The sequence below is a fragment of the Fistularia commersonii genome, chromosome 6, assembly GCF_037954325.1.
Source record: "Fistularia commersonii isolate RoL2024-O1a breed Wild chromosome 6, RoL_Fcom_v1.0, whole genome shotgun sequence".
Classification (NCBI taxonomy): domain Eukaryota; kingdom Metazoa; phylum Chordata; class Actinopteri; order Syngnathiformes; family Fistulariidae; genus Fistularia; species Fistularia commersonii.
In genome coordinates, this window is record NC_141289.1 from 21,231,996 (window position 1) to 21,240,842 (window position 8,847).

The 8,847-nt window shown below is 33.3% G+C and overlaps 1 long non-coding RNA gene across 1 annotated transcript; it reads left to right on the plus strand.

Annotated features, from left to right (window-relative positions):
* The first annotated feature begins 6,128 nt into the window (after positions 1 to 6,128).
* On the plus strand, positions 6,129 to 7,253 carry LOC147233669 (uncharacterized). Its single transcript, XR_015106234.1, has 3 exons — positions 6,129 to 6,181; positions 6,839 to 6,906; positions 7,225 to 7,253. It is a non-coding gene; the product is annotated as an uncharacterized LOC147233669 (long non-coding RNA).
* Positions 7,254 to 8,847: the final 1,594 nt, after the last annotated feature.

An 8,847-nucleotide genomic window follows, 5' to 3' on the forward strand; every position in this document is an offset into this window, starting at 1 on the left:
GTCTTATTTGTCGTTGGAATCTATCTGACGGGATTGATTTAAAATGATTACATTTGTTTTTTTCCCCTTTTTTTTCCAAAGCGTCAAGGCAAAACAAAGTTTTCTTTGAATAAATACCCGATCAGTTAAACAGTTTTCATCAGTGACACGGTTGGGTGAAAATGAACGTTACATAAGAGCCTGTCCGCGGCGGGCGACGCAGAGCAAACACCGCCAAATCATCCGTCTCCTGGAAACGACCCTCAGCTGTCAAACGTGACCAAGTACACGACCTCCCCAGCTGTCGCTTCCACTCATCGTCATGACAACCTGGTGATAGCTGATCCAGAAAGTCGAGCCCGAACAGGCCAACCAGCACAAAGGTTTTCCTTCGCCCGGCGCCTCCTTTTGGCTTCTAATTGCTTTTCTCTCATTTTTACTTTATGAGACGTTTATTCTAAACGTTAATGTTTTAATTGTGAACGGACACCAAAATATTTATTTTCCAGGTGTGTTTTATTCATGTTATCACTACAATGAAAAAAAGAAAAGAGGGAAAAATTAACATGGTTGTATTTTGTTTTTAACGCTGTCATTCACTGAGTATGTTAATAATTCATATTTTTAATTTGTTCAATGTCATTTTACTACATTTCTCTTTGTTTTTCCACTATTTATTTTAAAGCAACAGCTTTTTTTTTTTAAACAACTTTTTTTTTTTCCCAAATTCGTGTTTTTTGTTATTTAATGTTCCTATTCATTCTACCAACATGGTTTTAATCTGAAAATAGCATCAGTTATGATATGAGGTTACACATGAAACATCTATATAAGTATAAGTATAAGTATACACACATGCATATATGTGTATATAGGTGTGTGTGTGTGTGTGTGTGTGCATATATATGTCATGTCAAACTCAATAGTTTGACATTTTAAATTCAGTGTCTTGGCTCTGTAAGATTTGTCTTTGAAAGTTTCCAGCAGTGCAGCCTTGCAGCTGGCAGAGCTTTACAGATGGATGTAACCTGTCCGATGTGATGTAACGTCAATCTAATGGAACTGTCGGAGGCTGCGTCTGATGTAAAACCCCGAGTAAATGGCAGCATTTTTCTGGGTGGGGTGGGAGCGACTGCTGAGCGACGAACACAAAGACAAAGAGAAATGACAAAATAGAAATGTCTGTTTTTTCGTCGAGCGCTGAAGGAAGGAATGTTTGCGCACGTGTTGCGTAATGTGACGACATGCTCGGCATAAAAACCAAAACAACGTAAAAGGGCGCATTCTTCAGGAGGGGAAAGGTCATTTTGCACCCAGAAACCACACTTGGTTTTGGGCAAGACACCAGTACAGCTCTTTTTTTCTTTACTTGATGTATACGGCGGTATATATGACCTTCACTATCCACATGGTTTTTTGAATAACAACAGTCACTTCTGGTTTGTCAAGTTTCATACAGAAATGCTCAGCAAAAAATGGTATGTCAAATGAACCAAATTGTTTGCCTTCAAACTTTAAGAAAAGGTTGAAGGGAATTGGGAGAAAACATTAAACATCAAGCTTTCATTGTTGCAAGACAATGAAATGGAGCATTATCTTCATGTACGGACAAAGTGCATTAAATGGGGTTCTCATGTATGTATATACATAAACATATGTATATATATTTATATATATACCAATATAAATATATTTGTAAATATGCATTTTATGTATCCAAATGCATATAGAAATCTATATGCATATATGTATACATATACGTACATGTATGTATCTATATATACACGTGTGTATATATATATATATGTTAACCTACTTGATGGGTACACTTACTTTTACATTTTTGTATATATGTATACATACATACCATATACATACACATACATACCTACATACATATACATGTAAACATATATATGAAGAAGTACATATATACACGTACACGTACACATATGTAAGTACGTATGTATGTATGTATGTATGTATGTATGTATGTATGTATAAGCATATGTAGATATTTATATACATGTATATGTGTATATATGTGCATATCTATGATATGCGCATATATTTACGAATATGCATACTTAATTATATATGTGTACATAGGTTAACATGTATATGTAGGTAAGTATTCATAATAACAGATAAAAATATGTAAAATATATATGGGTACATAGGTAAAAACTTATACAAGTACAAAAAAGGACATATATATGTATACATGTATAAATTGACCCAGACATATATAAATATATACATTTATATAAATGTATGTATTTATGTTTTTTACATTTATTCATATTCATAATTACATATAAATGTATGCATATATTTATATATTTTTTAGATCTACATATATGTACTTATATACAGTTATGTATGACATATATTTGCATAGATAGGTCTTATATATATATATATATATATATGTATATACATGGATATATACGTAAAAACATACATATATAAACATACGGATTTATATTTATACATTTGTATATTTTTACACATATGTACTTTATGTCCTTTTATATCTTTGCATATCTGTATACATACATATGGTTGTGTATACATAAATATAAAAAAACATACATATTAATGTATATACACCTATGTATGTTGGCATATGCACACTAATATACATATATGTTCACATACGTTCATATTTATACGAACATTGAATGTATATGCATACATCATACATGCGTATGCATATATATGACTTTACACATTTCTATATATGTGTAAAAGTTTGTATGTATGTATGAATATATTCATATTTGTAGACAAATGTATACATATTTATACATATATATGTACTGTAACTTCATGTATAAATATATATATGTTGTACATGTGCGTGTGTATATTTGTATATATTCCATACAGACATGTGAATATATATACATAATTATAATTATATATACATATATATACATATATATATACACATTATATATGCATGTATGTATACATATATATGTAGAAATAAATAATTATATACATCGTTATATATATTTTAATAATATATTAAAATATAATATATATTAATATTCATTTTTCAAATACATGATTAAATTTTACGTTTTCATATATCCAATATATATATATATATATATATATTTTATATATATATATATATATATTCATATATATATATATATATATGTGTATAAAAGAAGAGAAAGTACCTAAAAACTATACATACATAGGGAGTATACATAGGTATACATACATATATGTGTTACAACAGAAGAACATAAAGCCAAATAATTGTTAATTTATATGTACATACATGTACAAACATATATATGTATCTAAGTATATACATATATACATATATACATATATACATACATACATGCACACATACATAAATCCGTATATACGGATAAATGTATACATATATATAGGAATAAATGTATATACGTACACAAATATGTACATATAAACAAATATGTATGTAGGTGTATATGTATATATATATATATATATCCTCATTTTTGTAATTATATACGTATATAGCTACGAACTTATAGAAGTACAAAAAACATGTATATATATATATATATATATGTATCTACATATATGTATAAATATATATGTATTTGTGTATACATATAGGCATACATTTTTGTTTTCATCAATTTAGATTTACAATTACATATAAATGTGTACATATATGAATATATATATTTTTAATCTACACATATGTTTGTACATACATTTATGTATGACATAATTATACACAGTTATGACATATACATACAGACATAGCTGTGTAGAAGTCAATATACATAAACATATATATTTACATATATATTTTTATATTTAGACATAAATATTTACATATATATTTGTATATTTAGACATATATATTTTTACATATAAATAGGTAGACATACATTTCTATGTATCTTACATGAATGTACTTTCTGTCCTTTTTGTACTTTTGTATTTTTGTACATCTGTATACAGGCATATATTTATACATATATAGAAAAAACATACATATGGATAAGTACATCTCGCATATACATTGTTATACCATACCTATTTATTTAGATGAACCTTTAATGTAAATGTAAATGTAATATTAATGTAAATGTATGTAGGTACAAATATACATCCACCCATACAAGTGAATGCATACATATGTATATAAGTATGGACGTTTCCCTATATACGTTTCTATTTTTGTACAAAAAGTTTGTATGTATATTTAGATATATGTATACATTCATGTTCCTATGTACACAAACGTACAGAAATGTATATATATATATAAAGGGATATATATACATGTATAGGAACCATAACCTCATATATATATATATATATATATATATATATATATATACATGTGTGTATATATATATGTCAATAAAAATATTGCATACAGACATATACATATACAAAATTAGGAAAATACATATATATATATACATACATTATTCACATATATGTAAGCATGTATGTATTCATAGATTTATATGTGTGTGTATGTTTATATATATGTTAATAAAAATCTTAAAAATCTTAAACCTTAAAAAAAAAATCTCACCCACTCACTGTAAATCGTAATAATTTATCTGTGTATATATTCATACCTGTGCAATATTTAATTTTATAGCAGCTGCATGTGCAGTATTTTTTCATACTCTAGTGCACTCCTCATCTTTCACCTTGTACTTAAGACCCTCTGACGCCTTATAGCCTTGACTTGTTACTGAGACACTTTATAGTTTATTAGTCTTATTCCCCCCTCCCCCCCTTTGTTTTTTACTGTTTATACAATTTTCTGCTATTATTTTTTTTTGTTATGTTTAACTTTTAACTCTGGCACAACAATTTCCTTCGGGATACATAAGGTTGCTCTTATTCTTCCATATATATGTATGTATAAATATTTGAATATGTTTTCATATTTATACATACTAAACAATAAAATAAAATTTAATATAATTTCATATTTATTCTTGCAAATAACTTTAAATATTATATACTTATATTTATAATGTATATGAATATAAGTAACGTAAAGAATGTATTTATATGATTCTATATATACACATATGTGCATATGTATATATGTATGCCTATATACAAATCTATACATAAATATGATAATTCATTTACAATTTGTATAAAGATACAAATATTAGTAGATACAAATATATGACATGTATTCATTTGTATGACATAACAGTGAGAGAATACATATCTATGTACGTATATAACTATACACTTACATATGAATGCATACATAGTTATAGATTCATACATATTTATCAATTTATGTATCTTCACAGAAATGTATGTATATACCTATATATATATACATACATTCAGATATATACGTACATCTATATATATATATATTTATACATGTATAAATATACATATGTGTGTAGCTGTGTACTTACACATACATATATATATACATATATATAGTCATAAATCTATACATATATTACCATATACAGTTTTATACATATATGTATAACGGTACATATATATGTATCCGTACATACATATACTTAGATACATATATACATATATATGTACATATATATAGAAATGTATGTGTACATACACATGTTTAAGTATATACCTATGTACGAATGAATATGTGGTATATACATTTATTTATATATATATATATATATACATACATATACATCTGTATGCATGGATACATATTTTTATACCTGTATGCATATATGTTTATACATATCTGTGGAAATATTTATACATATATATTTGCATACATGTATGAATGCATACACATATACTGTTATAAAAGTATGTAAAGTAGGTATATATATACCTACATGTGTATGCATCTGTACATTATCTGTTTGTATACATATACGTATAAGTACTTTATATACTTTAATATCTTTGTATATATGCATATATATATAGATATATTTGTATACATATGTATGTACGTATCCATTTATTTGTATATCTACATACATATACGAACATGTTACATACAGCTATAAGTAAGTATACCTATGCGTAAGTATCTTTCTGAGAAAGCTGCGTTCAGTGCAAGAGATGAAGCGAGGGAACAACATCAGACTTCCCCCGCAGGACCTCGGCGGGGGAATTCCAAAGAGTATATTCTCAGTGGTGCAGGAAGAAGCAGAGGTTTCTTCTTCTGAGCGTTAAGAGGGCGGCGGGCAGCCAAGTAGGTGACATCATGTTTCATTTCGAGGACGTGTAATGGGAAACACAGGGTTTTTCTGCTGGTTTGGACGCAGCTGTCGGCGTTCATTCAGATCGGCCGCGTAACCAAACGCAACGACGGGAGCGGAGAAAAACCACTGACAAGTGTATTTACCGTGTGTTTTGTCTCAGGGTGGACGTCTTGGTCCGACAATTTGTGTGGCTGGTTTTGTGGGGAGGAACGCTGGGATTCAAGATCAAATTTAAAGTCATTTGCGCGGCAATTTAATCATTGTTAGACACACGCCAGGGACCGGGCGGCACCACGGCTTCCGCCTCGCGGCACAAAGGACCTGGATGGATTCCTGCTGCAGGCCTGCTGGAGGGAGAGTTCATATTCTCCCAATGCCTGCTTTCCTCCGCTTTCCTCCCACAGAGCAAAAACATGCAGGAGCTTCACTGGAATGAAGCTGCCCGGATGTGTGAATCAGAGAGTCCGCATGAGTCGATCAATCTTTGTAGTTACAGTTAACAGTTAAGACAATTCATATTTCATTGTATTTCTTATTCTTCCTCCTTTCTACTATTATCTATTATTGTTATGTTTTTTACTTGAAACTCTGGCACAACAATTTCCTTCAGGATAAATAAAGTTGTTCTCATCTCATCTCATCATCAGCCGGGAAAGACTCCGGAAAGACGCCGCCGCCTCGACCGACGGGACGTTCACATGGAGTGATGGGGAAGGTATCCGAACTTCAGCCATCGCTAACAAAAGTTAAAGTTAGCAATCGCCATGAACACTGTGCAGGACAACAGTTGTTGTTTAGAATGATCTTAAACACTCTTAAACTGTATTGTCCCTAAACGTATCTAAATCGATTTGATTCTATTCTATCCTAGAGTACCGCTGCTCTAAGATGGCTCGATGCGGTTTGACGCTTCCATTTTTAGTCCCATTGAGTTTTGCAAACGAGGACTATCATGATGGAGTCTGTTTTCACACCGTTAAGACACAAAATAATCCTCTATTTGATTTGAACTTTCTTTTGTTTGTGGCCACAGTTGCTCTGAAGCCTTTCAGGGTTTCAGGTCATGGACTGAAGCTGAGCGGCCGCCGCGTCGGCTTCGTCTGCAAACGGTTTTCTAACCCCCGAAATGACACGGATGACGGGAACAGCGAGGATAGTGCGACGCGTGACCCCGAATTGTCATTTTAAAATCCAGATAATGTGAAGATATTTTCTGTTCAACTACATCATTGGACACCACTGGCCCGCATCATGGGATGTCACGAATGCAGCTAAGACTTTGGAGATTTGAGGTGTGTACCTCAAGAGGTTTGAGGAAAGCCAAAGCCTCCTCCCTCTCCCTTGTCCAGGCCTCCGCCATCCTCGGTCACCTGCATGTCGCTCAGACGTCCTCTGCATCTGCAGAGAGGAGCAGGGAGAGGAAGATCAGGTGTGGGAAGAGGAGGAGGAAGAACATGGATATTTCTTGTGCAGTGTTTTTTTCCAGCTTTAAATAAGAGAGGCAAAACAATACGGCCACATCGGACGCTCGCTTCTTCTCCTTCTTCAGGCTTCGCCCTGGTTTCGAGTCACCAACATCTACTTGAATCCGTCCCTTCGGTCTCCCTGACCTCGCCGCCTCTCCACCTCCTCCCTGCACGGACTGGCGCTCGGGTTGGTCGACCCTAAATATTCTTGAATAAATTTGAATAATGATGAATCCCTTCTATGAACCTGATCCTGAAACCGGAGGCTCAGGAGACGACGGCTTCACGGCCTGGCGGGAATAAATCAGAGAAGACCAATCCTTTCTGCTCAATGAGCAGCCATCAATAAGAACAAGGCACGAGCGTGGGGGGGGGGGGGGGGTATAGTTTATTAGAAGACAGATACAGCCAATAAAACACAAGGCAATAAATCACACACACACACACATAAACATACACATACACACTCATTTAAATGTACAGCTATAAATCCTGAACCAAACACCGAAGGCACCGACTCTTACCTCGGTTTTACATGTATTCTACTTTTGCTTACAAAGATTAATGCATTTCTCTTTCTGGTTCAAACAGAATCACATCCAGCAGTCAGAACTAGAACTTTGCTCATCAGCAAAAACAAACGGAAGAAAGAGGAAGAAGAAAACTTCCTGTGAGAATCTGTGTGTTTTGAGTGGTGGTTCACGTTCCAAACTTTACAGCGGTGTGTTTTCTGTCCATCTTTGCCGCCATGCGGCTCGTCTCCTCCCTCCGAGTGTTTCGCATCCGAGATGTCGAGAGGAAATGAGGATTTTCATATTGGACAAGGAGGTGACGCTCAGGTGACGCCTCCTGTGACTGAGGTTTCGCTGCCAGAATATTTTGCCTCACGTTTTCTCCCAGAAGGCTCGTCACATTGATGTGGACCTTTGTGAGAAAGACAGAAGCGGCAGTTCATGTCAAAGTTACTTGAGAATCCAAAGTTTGAGGAAACCGAGGAGAGTTGGAGCAGCATTTGATTCGGGCCTCGATAAGGACTCATCAGTTTTTCAGGACCTTCATCAGGTCTGGTGCCGGGCCCGCTCTCAGGACCCATCAGGAGATGATCGAGGTTCAGTCCCAGTCCCGTCAGAAAAGGGGGTTCAGAGCGGTCGTCCTTGGAGCCGAACATCCCCGGTCGGGTTCCCGTTTCC